Source organism: Pteropus vampyrus, unplaced genomic scaffold, assembly GCF_000151845.1.
Source record: "Pteropus vampyrus isolate Shadow unplaced genomic scaffold, Pvam_2.0 Scaffold25, whole genome shotgun sequence".
Classification (NCBI taxonomy): domain Eukaryota; kingdom Metazoa; phylum Chordata; class Mammalia; order Chiroptera; family Pteropodidae; genus Pteropus; species Pteropus vampyrus.
The window spans coordinates 364,203-377,117 of NW_011888806.1; the positions used below are offsets into that span (position 1 = coordinate 364,203).

Sequence of the window (12,915 nt, forward strand, 5' to 3'; positions counted from 1 at the left end):
GTATGGCTCAAAGAGGAAAAAGATAAGAAAATGAGACCTCTGTAAGTAGCTATAAACAATATAGACAAGACATAAAAGAAGCCTGCTTTAAAGAGTGGCAGTAGGAATGGAAAGCTGGAACCTGATTTGGGTCGGATACAGGGGTAGGTTAAGTTTGTGTGGATAGAATGCTGGGAGCACAGAGAGTAACAGAATCAATGATGCCTCAAGTCTCTAGGAGCAGGAGACACTGGAAGAAGGCCTGTGCCACTAACAGGTAGAGTGATATTAAAGGTGAGGCTGGCTGGTGGGCAAAGAGCTACTGAGACACCCAGATGGAAGGTGGGTGGTTTTGAGAAGTTCTGTTTGGAATTATCTGCCTAAAAATAATAACTAACATTGTGAGAGGTCATTAATGTCTTTTAAGAAAATGGTGTTAGTGATGGCAGAAGAGCTGAAGCCAAGCAGAGATTCTCAATCCTAGTTACACATCAGTATCACCTATAGATCTTACACATACACACACACCCCAAAACTGAAATAGCTGAGAAAGCTCCATCCCCACATCTATTGACTCAGACTCCCCAGAGGTAAAGCCCAGGTCCCTGGATAATTTAACAGTTTCACAGGTGATTCTGTTGGAAGGCCAGAGCTGAGAACCACAGGGTATGGGGTAGAAGTTTGCTGTAAGAAAGGAAGAGTGATATGGCTCTCTTTGCTAACCTGAAGAGAAATGTGCCACCTGGGTTTCTCTTTAAGTTTCCTCTTTCATATCTTTCGAGCATCTCTTCATTCGCAGAATCCATCAATACCTAGTTAGTACTTTAACTGAGAACCTTCTAAATTGCTTTAGCCAGCATTTATCTCTCTCATCATTGAATGTTAAAGAATCGGAGGTCATGAGAGCTGAAAAGAAACAGTTGTTTTAATCCAGGGGTTTGCAAACTTTCTTTAGCGCGGGATACCTTTCAGAAAGTGAAATCTTACATAAAACCCCAGTGTGAAAACAGATAAAAATACAATGTTCCGAGAGAACTGCAGCCTAGAACCCACTTTCCCACTTGCCCTAAGCGGGGGCTTTGGGAAGGTCTTCTGGGTCAAGATCTCTATCTCACAGGTTAGGTTACTGCTTCCCTTCAGCCAGAAAAACGAAGGTTTTTGAGTAGTGGAGTAATTGATCTGAGGTGGCAAATTAGTTCAGGTAGATCTCCTATGTCCTTATCCAGTTTTTCTTCCTTCATGGGGTGTTGCCTCTCCCATACTAGTCTAGCATCTCCCTAAAATCCACTTTCCATCCTGACAGGGAAAGGTGCACAGGGAATTAAATTATCCAGAGTAGCTTTAGTACAAGTTTAAGTGAGGGAAGAGATTGCAACTCCTGACTGCCCTGAATTATGTGGTTTATCTACAGAGATCTCATTTATCTGTGCTGCTCCAGTTTCAGCTCTCTCTGGTAATTCCGAGTGGCCTGTAAAATTGTTATCTGGCCAATGTGGGGAGATAAAAAGCTTCATTAGTTTTAAAGGGAAAGTTTCAGTGATTGAAATTTTATCATCAGGATGGTGTGAAAAAACTTTTTGTCCTATACATATCTGAGGAAAAAGTAATGAGACCTAAGGAATTATAATTGAAAATGAGAAATGCTAAGTGTCTTTTGCATATTTTATGTGACTGTCAAAGGAGGCTGATTTGAGGCATATTTGGCATTTAACTTATTTTTGGCATCTAATATACTTCCTAATTATCCCAATGCCATCTCCTAGCTGCAACTCAACTGCTGAGTTAACTTTAAATTCCTTTGTCTTTCAAAATTTATTCAGAAACTTGAAGGATTCTTTCCAAACAATTGCACCTAGAAGATTTAACTGCTCTTCTCATTCATGTTATTTGTTTGTACAGTGTGCTTTTGCTGAGTTGAGTTGCTTATCTTTAGTTGTATAATCATGGCTTTCGATAGGATCATAAAAAGCCAATCCATTTCTCTGTCACTATACGGGAACATATTCAGTCACAAAAGATTGAATTCATCTTTGAAAGAAGACTTGGAGCACGGTTTTCCCTTTCTTAATGCCGGATGATTCTTCAGGCTACTATTTAACTCACAACTTCTTGTTCAAGTTTCAAAAAGAGACTGGTTGTTATCTCTAGATTATCTCCCAGCACCCTTCAAGAATATGCATTTCTTTCATTTCTGGCATCATTGCAGATTTTCTTCATCAACATTGTACAGAAGGGCCTGATCTTTGTTTCTATGGGGGAAAGACAGTGCTCTAACTACATCTATCTTTAATTTATGGTAAGTCAGCATCAAAATTGCTAGGATAGCAATTTTTGATAGAAACTTTTCCCCAGCTGTGGCAACCTCATGTAGATGACTAAAACTCACAGCCACCTTACTTTGTATGGCAGCCCATCAGACAGGTGTTTATCTTAGCACCTAGTTGTGTCTCAGAGCCCAACTCACATTCATTCACATAATAATGCTAAAAAATATAATTTAAGTTCAATAAATGAATGATTCAGCCAACACATTCAGTCTTTAATATCTGAAAATTTATACTGTTTACATTTTTTCCCCTCAATCTCCCTCCTTGCTCCTTTGCTTTATATAAGCAGCCAAAGCAGCTGTGAATTGAAATACATATGTATTAATTTCCAGATTCCAGCCTTTGCTCCTATATCTCCCCCTTTCCGCTGTCTTTGACCACTCCTCATTCTCCTCTATCTTCTAGGACTTCAAGGACATGGCTGGGCACTTAGCCCTCAAGGATGTGGCTGGTCACTCAGCCCTCACCCTGACTATGCATATTGTCCTGGTGGCTGTGGCTAAAGGTATATAATCATGATAATGACAGCTTGCCTTGGATTTACGAAGACTTCCTAGTGTACAAAGCACACTCACTTTCATCATCCCTACAGATGGTGAGGCTTGAATCCATGGAGGGCAACTTTGCCCACTAGACACTCCAGGGACACTTTGAAGAGTGCTTGAACTCAGTATTTTTTAAAATTCCTTTGTGAAGAGCATCACATGGGCAGTTTTAAAAATTTAGATTCCTGGACCCTGTGGGGAAAGGGAAAAATTCCCCTTTCCCTCCTCTGGTTCTTTTGGCTGGAAGAATAATCAAATCAGCAGGAGGAAAATTGACAAGAGAAAATCAAATTTAATTCCATGTGCATGGGAACCCCACGTACATGAGAGAGACAGAGACTCCCACATGTATGAGAGGTTTAATGATAGAAAGGGGGATTGAGGTATGTAAGACGTCCTGAGCTAGGGATGAGGTAAGGTGATTTGGGGGCTTCAAAAGGTCATTGAAGAATGATAAGAAGAACAAAAGTTCAGTAATTGGTAGTTTGCCTGCCCTATAGATAGGTCAAAAGAAGTTATCTCTGATAATCTCTTATGGGCAAGGCCTTGAATTCAAATTCTTTTAGGTAGTTTAAAGGGAGGGGCAGAAGTTTCTCTGGAGCCTGATGCTAAAATTGCCTTTAACTTGAAGTAATCTGCATACCACTGAGGCACATCTTGGGATGGCTCATTCTGGACCCCAGCAGCCTCAAATAGACCTACTAAATATGAACATCTAGGAAAATTATATCAACAGCCCTAGATGATTCTTATTACTGGAAATACTCCTATTTTTCTTATATGCTCAGTGCTAGCAGTCCTAGGAAGACCCAGTGACCAAAGTGCTGGGCATTTATATGGTGCCGGGGGCATATCAATAGCAGGGTACAAAGGGAGACTGGGTGCTGGAGATTCTATTCGGGCTACATTCTTCATCCTAGAGGGGTTCTCCAGATGGCAGCGATTCCTGAGGGACTGAGGATTTAAGAGGAAGGAACAGGATGCCTCTCAGTAACAGCTTTTTGAGCCCCTCTTAATGGGCTTGGCTCAGACCTAGTGTTGCATCTGACCTAGGTTTGCAGTTTGAATGTGTTCTTCTTCCTGGAGTGGTTGCCTGGTCCATTAGTGTAACAGTATACAAAGTTGTTCCTCTATTTCACAGATAGTCTTCCCTGCTCCAAACAGGGTTTGAGAGAGAAGAAGATGGTGATGGACCAGCAGGAGCAGAAAGTCAGGTAGAAGCTGAAGTTACAGAAGCTGCAACTTGGAAAACTGCAGGATTCTGATGTTATATAAGGCAGCAAGGTGCTAAGGTTCAACATATAGTATTTTGGTCAATCCCAATTCATCATACCGAGGGATAATAGTTCCTATTCATATTCAAATTTGAATTTCCCATGGTGATATTAGGTATTACAGAGCAAATTTGAACATTAAATTTTAGACTTTCAGTGATCTTATGACTTTTCTATTTTTAGAGGATAAACGATCATTGGATTGACATAAAATAAAAATTAGCTTTTAGTTATATTTAGTTATATAGCTTTTAGTGTATTTTATTCCTAAAAATTTAATTATGTCACTCTGGAATTGATGAATTTAAAGGAACATGGAAAATTACATTGGCTATGGCTGTGAATGCTGTGATGTGAAGATGCTGGATTTATGTATGTTAATTTGATGCATATGCAAGTCAAAATATGCATATTTTTAATCAGCAGATGGTTTAATATGCTTTACACACTTGAAAAAAAATGAAAAGTTCTGCAAGCTATTTTTTGCCGTGTCATTCATTTTGTCAACTGTATTTATTGTGACCCCTGTGAATGCGATGCATTTGGGTACAAGGCAGAGTTACAAATGCAGTAGAAAACACGTCCCTTTTGTAGGAGAGGGTAGGATAAACTTGAACACAAATTTTTCTCACTTATGTTTTAAGGAGTGTTTCCCTAAGGTTATATGTGTTATTTGAATTTTTAGGACTCAGGTAGATTTCCTATATATTAGAATTTCAGAGTTGCTTTGTAACTATTTTTGTTTGATGTTCTGTTGCCATTTTTTATTAAAGTTATTAATCAATTAATTCATTCACTTGTTCAGTAAATAATATTTTGCACCTAATATGTGTGGAATACTGGCGAGGCAACATACTACAATGAAAACCTAATCCCTGTCCTCATGAAGTTTACAGCCTAATAGAAAAGGTAGCTGAACTATTGAAATGAAAACTCAGGTCATCAGCTTAGAAGCTATGCTCTCACCTCCACACCCCAGCTCACCTCAGATGTATTGGATCCTGTAGGAGGCTTGAGAGAGGCCAGAGATCCTCTGGAAGGAGAGAAAACGCAGGTGGCCCATCTCCTATGTGAGATTATACACTAGTGAGAGACTCTAGCTTCCTGATACCTCTTTCCAGAGAGTGTTTCTGCTCTCAATAGCCTTTGCTGGCTTGTTCCTGATCTATTAGGAAACAATCAAGTTTATTAGGGAAGCTCCTTGTTTAAAAGAACATTTGGCTCAATCTCTCTGCAAAATAGATCCTTTTATGTTCAATCACCTCTTAATTTATTTTTACAATTTTATTAGATTTCCAAAAGTGAGGACACACACGACTCACAGCCTCAGAATGCATATATTGGATATTTAATTTTATTGATATTTAGACTTGTGAGAACAACTTATCATTTCAATATTTTGAACTACTCCTTAGTTATTCGTTATAAATATAGACTTATTTATTTAGGTAAAATAGACATAACATAAAATTTACCATTTTAACTATTTTTAAGTATTCAGTTCAGTGGCATTAACCATCACCACCACCAATTTCCATAAATTTTCATCATCCTAAACAGAAACTCTTTACCTATTAAACAAAAACTCCCAATTTCCCTGCCCTTCAGCTCCTGGTAACTTCTTTTCTGCTTTCTGTCTCTATGAAATTTGCCTGTTCTAGGTACTTCATATAAATGGAATCGTATAGTCTTTGTCTTTTTGTTTAAGGCTTATTTCACTTAGCATGTTTTCAAGTTTCATCTATGTGTTAGTATGTTTCAGAATTGCCTTCCTTTTTAAAGACTGAATAATACATACCACATTTTGTTTATCCATTCATCTGTTGATGGATACTTGGCTTGTTTCTACCTTTTGGCTATTGTGTCACTATGAGCATTGCTATACAAGCATCTGTTTGGGTCCCTGCTTTCAATTATTTAGGGTTACAACTAGGAGTGAAATTGCTGAATCATATGGTAATTCTGTTTAACGTTTTGAGAAACTGCCAAACTGTTTCTTACAGCAGCTGTACCATGTGGTTAAATGTAAGCTTTAAAACTTATTTCTTCAAAGTCTTGACCTCTTTCAAATAAATGATTCAGATATAAAACAATCTTGATTAATGTAACTAGTTTTTATTCCTAATAATTGTACCTTAATGCTACCACCACAGGTAAGAAAGAGAAAAAGAAAAAAAAAAGGAAAAAAGAAAAAAAAGAACTGGAAGAGGTGTTTATTCACGATTCCTTTCTGATAATTTTCTGTGCACATATTGCACCTTATTGGAATTGTAGCACTTAATCCATTCTGACTTGTATTCTTAGCTTTATTTGTTCCAGTTGCATTCTTAGGGAAGGAACTATGAATGCAGGTGCTTTAATGGGAGATCTGCTCAATAAATATTTGTTGTTGAATCAATCGATTCTGCTTAATAAAGCCTAATATATTAACTGATGAATCTGCTAATATATCTATTCCCCATTTCTGAATATTAAGTTTAACATCCTACCAATTATAGTTCCATGGGAAAGGGATATATCACAAAAGCAAAATTTTAAGAAGGTTTTTAAAATAAATCATATAGTGAAAATTGCTGGATATGATTAGCATGCCTCATGTCAAATGGGGGAAGATTTCTTAAGGGGTTGAATTATGCTTAACTGCATAATAATTTGATTTGGTGATGGATGGAAGAGTAGAATTTTGGAGTAGGAATGGAATTTTGAGATTGTTTAGAGGTGGGAATGAGTTAGGAATGTAAGGGATCATGAAGGCATGTTCGCCTTATAAGAATGGAAACAAAAGACTGATAAGTGGTAAAAAAGGAATGCATTCTAGGGCTAGGTGGATAAATGGGGCGATGAGGTTAGAATCTTGACTGATAACCACATCCTGGAAATTGACATAAACTTGCTTCTGTTCTGGTGGAGAATTTCTCTGTGCTGTTTTGGGGCTTTGGGAAGTGGAAGATATATTAGTTTTGAGTTTTTTCTCTGAAGAATGATATCGATCATATAAAATATTTATTAATGAATAAAACATATCAAAATATTGACCATAGTTTCTTTGGAAATGTTGTCATGGGTGATTCTTTAAAAATATTTTCTATATAGTATTAAATAAGAGTATCTTACTTTTGAAATCGGAAAAAACGTTAATATTTTTCTTTGAAAATATAGTTTTTAAAGTTCGCATGGTATTGATTAGGAATTTTTTTGGTTGAATCCATAGAAACAGGCACAGACTAATTTAATCAGAAAGGAAATTCACTAGGAAGAAACAAACTAGCTCATGGGACTAGAGAGAAGGCAGAGAAACTGGAAGGATCCCACAGGTCTCAAGGGCAGCTTCAGGCTTGCCTAGGAGCTGCGATCAATGAACTTCAGGTGGTTTTTGGTCTTTTACTCCCTCTTCTCAGTAACGTCAAGGGAGCTTTGCATTGGCCAAATTCTTTTCATGCACTTGACCCTGGTAAGGTGAGGCACTTTGATTCATAGGCCTAGTTGACTATTTCTAAAGTGGGAGGAAACTGAGATGCTATTTTGTAAAAGATAGAATTCATTTTATTACATGAGCGATTATAATTGATTTTTAAAAGTGAAACAACTGTGTTCTGCATATGCTTGTTTAATCACATTTATGAGAGATATGCTTTATGTTCTTCCTGGGGCCCTGAAAACTAGTCTTCTTTAATGGGTACGTGTGGGCGTGGGGCAAGAGGGGCATGAGGGTGGTATCGATCCTGGGGAAGCAATTGTTTTTTAGAAAAAAAATAACATTTTAATTTGTTCACTTTTCAACTAAGGAACAGCAGGGACAATATTTAATTAATCAATTATAACAAAAACACTTTAATTTTATATTATGACCAATTAAAAATGTCATTTTTGTAATGGATTTGAGATAGTCTGATCGGTTGTTTTAATCGAGGTTCTTTAATTTGCAAATGTGAGATGCCCACTTCAAAGTAGCTAAAGTCAAAATGGGATGCGATGGAAGAATTCCATCTAAAAATCTCATAAACCTCAAGGACAAGGTCCTCTTGGAGAAATATGTAAGTAGAATGCCTTTAGTAGGGCTGGAAGCTTTTGGGAGCACAAAATGCACAACTATTTGCGTGGCCCACGCTGTCACAGATTCTGCTGTTGTTTCTCTTTGGTGTTTATGCTTCCTTCCTCTTTCTGCAGAGAGAGAGAGAGAGAGAGTGAGCATCTTGGCCTCCTCTTGGAAACAAGGCCCCCCAGCTCTCCTAAAAACATTGCCTCCATTTCAGCCCATGCAGGGATTGCTTTGTTACTGAATTCCAACTCCAGTGAGACAGACTTTCAGGCCGAGCCCTTCTGGATCCACTGAGGCTTGTCAACTGTGAAGTATAAACGTGGCTGGAGGTGGGGAAGCACTTTGTGGTTGAGAAAGTCTGAGAGAAAGGGGTAGGTATGTGCTGGCTAGACAGTGCTAAAGGTTTCTCCTGTATTATTTAAGAGAGACAGGAACAGGTAGGGGGAGAGAGGGGAGAGGAGGAAAAGCAGGAAAAGTGTGGTGCCGAGAGAGACATGGAAACACTGGTGGTGATTCAAAAAGAGAAAATCAAAGAGGAGAGAATATCAGAAGGGGAGGGTTTAAGTCGGGCTACTTTCAGCTGCTTGAAACTGAGAATCTCTCACAACGCCTTAATCGAGCAAGTTCTATCATATGACAGGAAGTCCTGAGGTAGGCTTAAGTCAGCCATGCAACCATGTCATGAAGGCCTAGGGTCTTTTCTCTTTTTTCTCTGCCATCCTTGGTATGATCTTTATTGTCAGACTGTAGAGGATCCAAGCGTCAAATCCAAACACAATTAAATCCAAGGCCAAAAAGAAACCATCTCTTTGCCGTAAGGAAACCCTCAGCAGATACTCCTCATGTCTCTTTGACCAGAATTGGTCACATGCCCATTTCTGAACCAAACTTTGGTAAGAGCCGCTGGCCTAGGGCTGTTCTTCTCAAAGCATTTTTCTTGTAAAAGAGGGGGCACACTGGAAGAGCCCCAGGGTTTTGGGAGGAAGAAGGCAATGGAGGTATGTAGGCCACCAGTAGTGTTGGTTACAGAGAAGGAGAAAAAAAAGGAAAAGAGAAGCAAAGAGAATGAGAGCGAGAGAAAGAACGCATGGTGGAAAGAGTGAAACAGACAGACGAGCTCATTAAATTTGGTGTCTTGGGTTAAAATGTTGCTGTCATATCTTGCTGTGCAGCTAGGCAACTATTAGAAGAACATGCTTTACCTGTTCTCACTACCATATGCAAGGCTGATTAACTTTTCAGTAATTAAACTTATTAACCATTTTTCAGTCTCAGAATTATAAAGAAGATGGTCGTAACAGTCTTCAGGGAGAAAATTACTCACCTTCTTTTCTCCATAAAATAGATTGGAATTTATTGAGTCACGAAGGAAATGTGATGAAATAAATATAATGATTACTTAGTTTTTTGTTTATGTCTTTGTTTATAATTTTGTCTTTGTAATTGTAAAAGCAGTATGACCACATCAAAAAAATTGGAAAACAGAAACATGAAATCAAAATCATCCGCAATCCCACAATCTAACAACTGTTATTATTGGCAAGAATTAACTCCTTTTTTTCATGTAATCACATACAATTTTGTAGAACGATTTATTTTTCAAAATGGGTATATCATGTACACGGTACAAATTATGTAAACAATCAAAAGGGTATATTAAAAAATAAAGCAGTTCTTCCCATTCATCTTTTTTAGTCTTCCATTCTGCCCCCAACCCATCCCCAACCCCAACGACTGTTACCAGTTTATTTTCTTTCCTTCTATACATAGTTTACTCATTAACAAGGAAATATGTGTGTACATAAATTTTCCACTCTCCCTTGCCAATATGCTTTTTTTTTTTTTTTACAAAATGGCAGCCTACTGTGCACTCTGTTTTGTACCTCGATTTTTTCATTTAACCTTTAATATCACTTGGAGATAATTCCGTACATAGTGACTTTAAAATTTAATATTATAATATATTCACGCATTGCCACATACTCTATAATCATCATCCTTAATGTCTGCAAAAGGTCTAAGTAAATGATTCATCCATTCCTTTAATAAATATTTATTGAGTACCTGCCACATTAGCAAGGCGCTAATGATTCTAAGATTAAAAGGCGATGGACCACACCCTTGAAAAAGTCATAGCATTGTGGAGGAGAAGGGCAGGTAAACAAGTAATTACAGGTAGTCTCCAGGTGCTGATATGGAAGAATGTAGGTGTTAAGGGAACAAAAGAGGGAGTCAGAAAAAATGCAGATCAAAGTGTTGAAGATAAGAAAGAGGAGGCAGCTCACAAAGGGCAGGGAGAGGGCTTCAGGCGGAGACTAGGAATGACATTTGCAAAAGCAGAGAAACAGGGAGCGACACTGTAATCCAGGTGGCTACAAGGAACTGGGTATAGCCCCTACTCTAGGATCTATAAGTTGTGGCCAAGTCTTCAATATAAATAATGCTATGATGTACAACTTGCAGTATATAACTTTCCCCCTCTTTTGGAGTATTTCTTTGGCTAGATTCCCAGAAGTGGGACTGCCGAGTCAAAATGCAGGAGCACTCTGATCTGCGACAAACAGCTAAAATGCTTTCCAAATGGAGGATATCATAACACCATCAGTGTATGAGCAAAACAGTGTTCATGATCTTTACATCTTTATCTTTAATGTCTATTTTACTAGTTACTAGTAAGGTTAATTTTCACCATATATTTATTACTATTCAATTTCTTTGTATATGGCTTATTTTCTGTTTATGCTTAATCATCGAGACTATACTTACTTTAGCTACTTGTTTCCTTTAGCTGTATTGTCTTACTTATAACATAGATATTCGGACTTAAAAATGTTTGCTGTCAATATTTTTTTTCTGGTGTAGGTTGTTTTATAAAAAAATGTTTGACACAAAGACGTTTTAAGATATTACCGAGTCATACATTGATCATTTCCTTCCATTGCTTCTAAATTGAGAAATACTTCTAGCTAGAGGTTTAACAAATATTCTATTTTCTTCCAGTTTGCTTTAGAAGATATATTTAACTCATTAATCCTCCTAGAACTTACTTTTGATATATGAAATAAGAATTCGACTGGTTTCCCCCTCCCACCCACCTCCAATTTACCAATGAGTTATCTGAACTTTCCTTTCTCTGTTAATTTTTATTTCAAAGATGAATAATCCTGCTTAGGGATCAACTCAGTCATAGACTAGACCTAATTTCTAGTCCTTTTCTAGATGTGTCATATCAGTTTAAGACAGACCTTTCCACTGACTTATCCAGGAATCTGCAGGAACTGTTCTATTTATATATAGGAAGAATTACAATATAGCATGAATAAGCTTAGGTAAAGCTTGTTAGTGCTTTCCTATTAATACGGAATATGCTGCTGCATGCAGACCTTACCAATGAAGCCTACCAGATTGGTGGTAGTATGCTGTGTGTTTTTGGTGGATGGAGGGCACTTTTGAGGGAGAAAGGATTATTTCATTCAAAAGGCTGGTTATTTCATCCAAAGTTAGCCAGTGTCACAGTTCTGTGGTGTTGAACAGAACAGGCTCTCTCATCTTTGTGGGTACCCTGGCTCCTACCTATGACCTCAGTGTAGCCTCAATTGCTCTCAAGGCCAAACCTATCTCAAAAGTCTGATTTATTGCAAGAAAAAGTATTGTCTTGCCCCACCAAAGCTGGACTGCATTTTGTCAACCGGCTAGCCAGTTTTGAGAAAGAAGAGAGGTGGCTAAGTAGGGGAACCCTTTGCCAAAAGTTCTCAAACTTAAGTGTAATTAAGCATCACCTGGGGTGCTTAGGAAACAAGAAGATTTCTTTGCCCAGTACCAGGCTACACAGGGTGGTGCTGGAAAATTTTCCTGATTTCATCTTTCTTTCTAGCTTTTTGAAGCCTTAGAAACAAACAAACAAACCAACCCATAGATGTACACACTGTCTTGGTGGTTGTTCATTCTTCTTGCATGAAATCCTGTCTGTCACCTGCTTGCTAGCACCTATGAAAGTGTCCAGAAGGGCGGAGACGCAACATTTTCTCAGAGAGGCTCTAAAACAATGTCCAGCCACGCGTTCTATCCTTCCCCAGAGATCAAACACTTGATGGTTCATGATCTATAAACCCCATTCGGATTCCCCAGATGACCGTCCTGGTACTCCTTCTGGATTCCTCAAGAATTAGGAATCAGTTGTTTCTTCAGCACTACTCCGTCTCGCGGGGGCTTCTGCTGTCTGGGTTTGCGTTGTTGCAGCAGATCCTAGCGGAGGGTCGTATTGGGGTCAGGACTCCTTTGGACCATTTTTCCTTCTTCATCCCCATTTCTAGGATGAAGCTCATTTCCGGCAGGTGGGGAGGATGGGCTGGAGCCACACTGCGATTCAGGAGACTTTCCTTTGCAACCCTCCCAAATCGCTCCCCCCGTTTCCCGTCTCTTTTTCTCTCCAATCCCTAATACCCTATCTTCCCGCTCTGCCCCCAGCAAAGTCTGAGACCCCTTTCCGCGCTGCTTTTCTCACCGGCTCAGTGACCCGGTGTTTTCTCTTGAAGCATAACCGGGTGGTGGAGGAGGAGGTGTGAATGTGGTTACACCCGGAAGGGGGATTGTCCCGGGGCGGGGGTCTCGCAGGATCCCCACTCACCCAGCTTTCTTGCCCCGGAGCGAACCTCTCCCCCGCGTTCCTCCAGAAGCTGTCTGCTGGTGCGGGTGGCGGAGAGGGACCTCTTGCTCATCAATCGCGGTCACTCTGCCAGGCTGCTTTCAAT

General features: G+C 38.9%; 1 protein-coding gene and 1 long non-coding RNA gene across 2 annotated transcripts in view; one reads left to right on the plus strand and one right to left on the minus strand.

Moving 5' to 3' along the window:
* TSPAN5 (tetraspanin 5) overlaps positions 1–12,915 on the plus strand; it is a 281,029-nt gene that overhangs the window by 114,995 nt on the left and 153,119 nt on the right. The gene's annotated exons all lie outside the window — the stretch shown is intronic.
* LOC111737257 lies at positions 9,568–12,915 on the minus strand. Its single transcript, XR_002779393.1, has 2 exons — positions 12,792–12,915; positions 9,568–12,523 (listed from the first exon to the last, which is right to left on the minus strand). It is a non-coding gene; the product is annotated as an uncharacterized LOC111737257 (long non-coding RNA).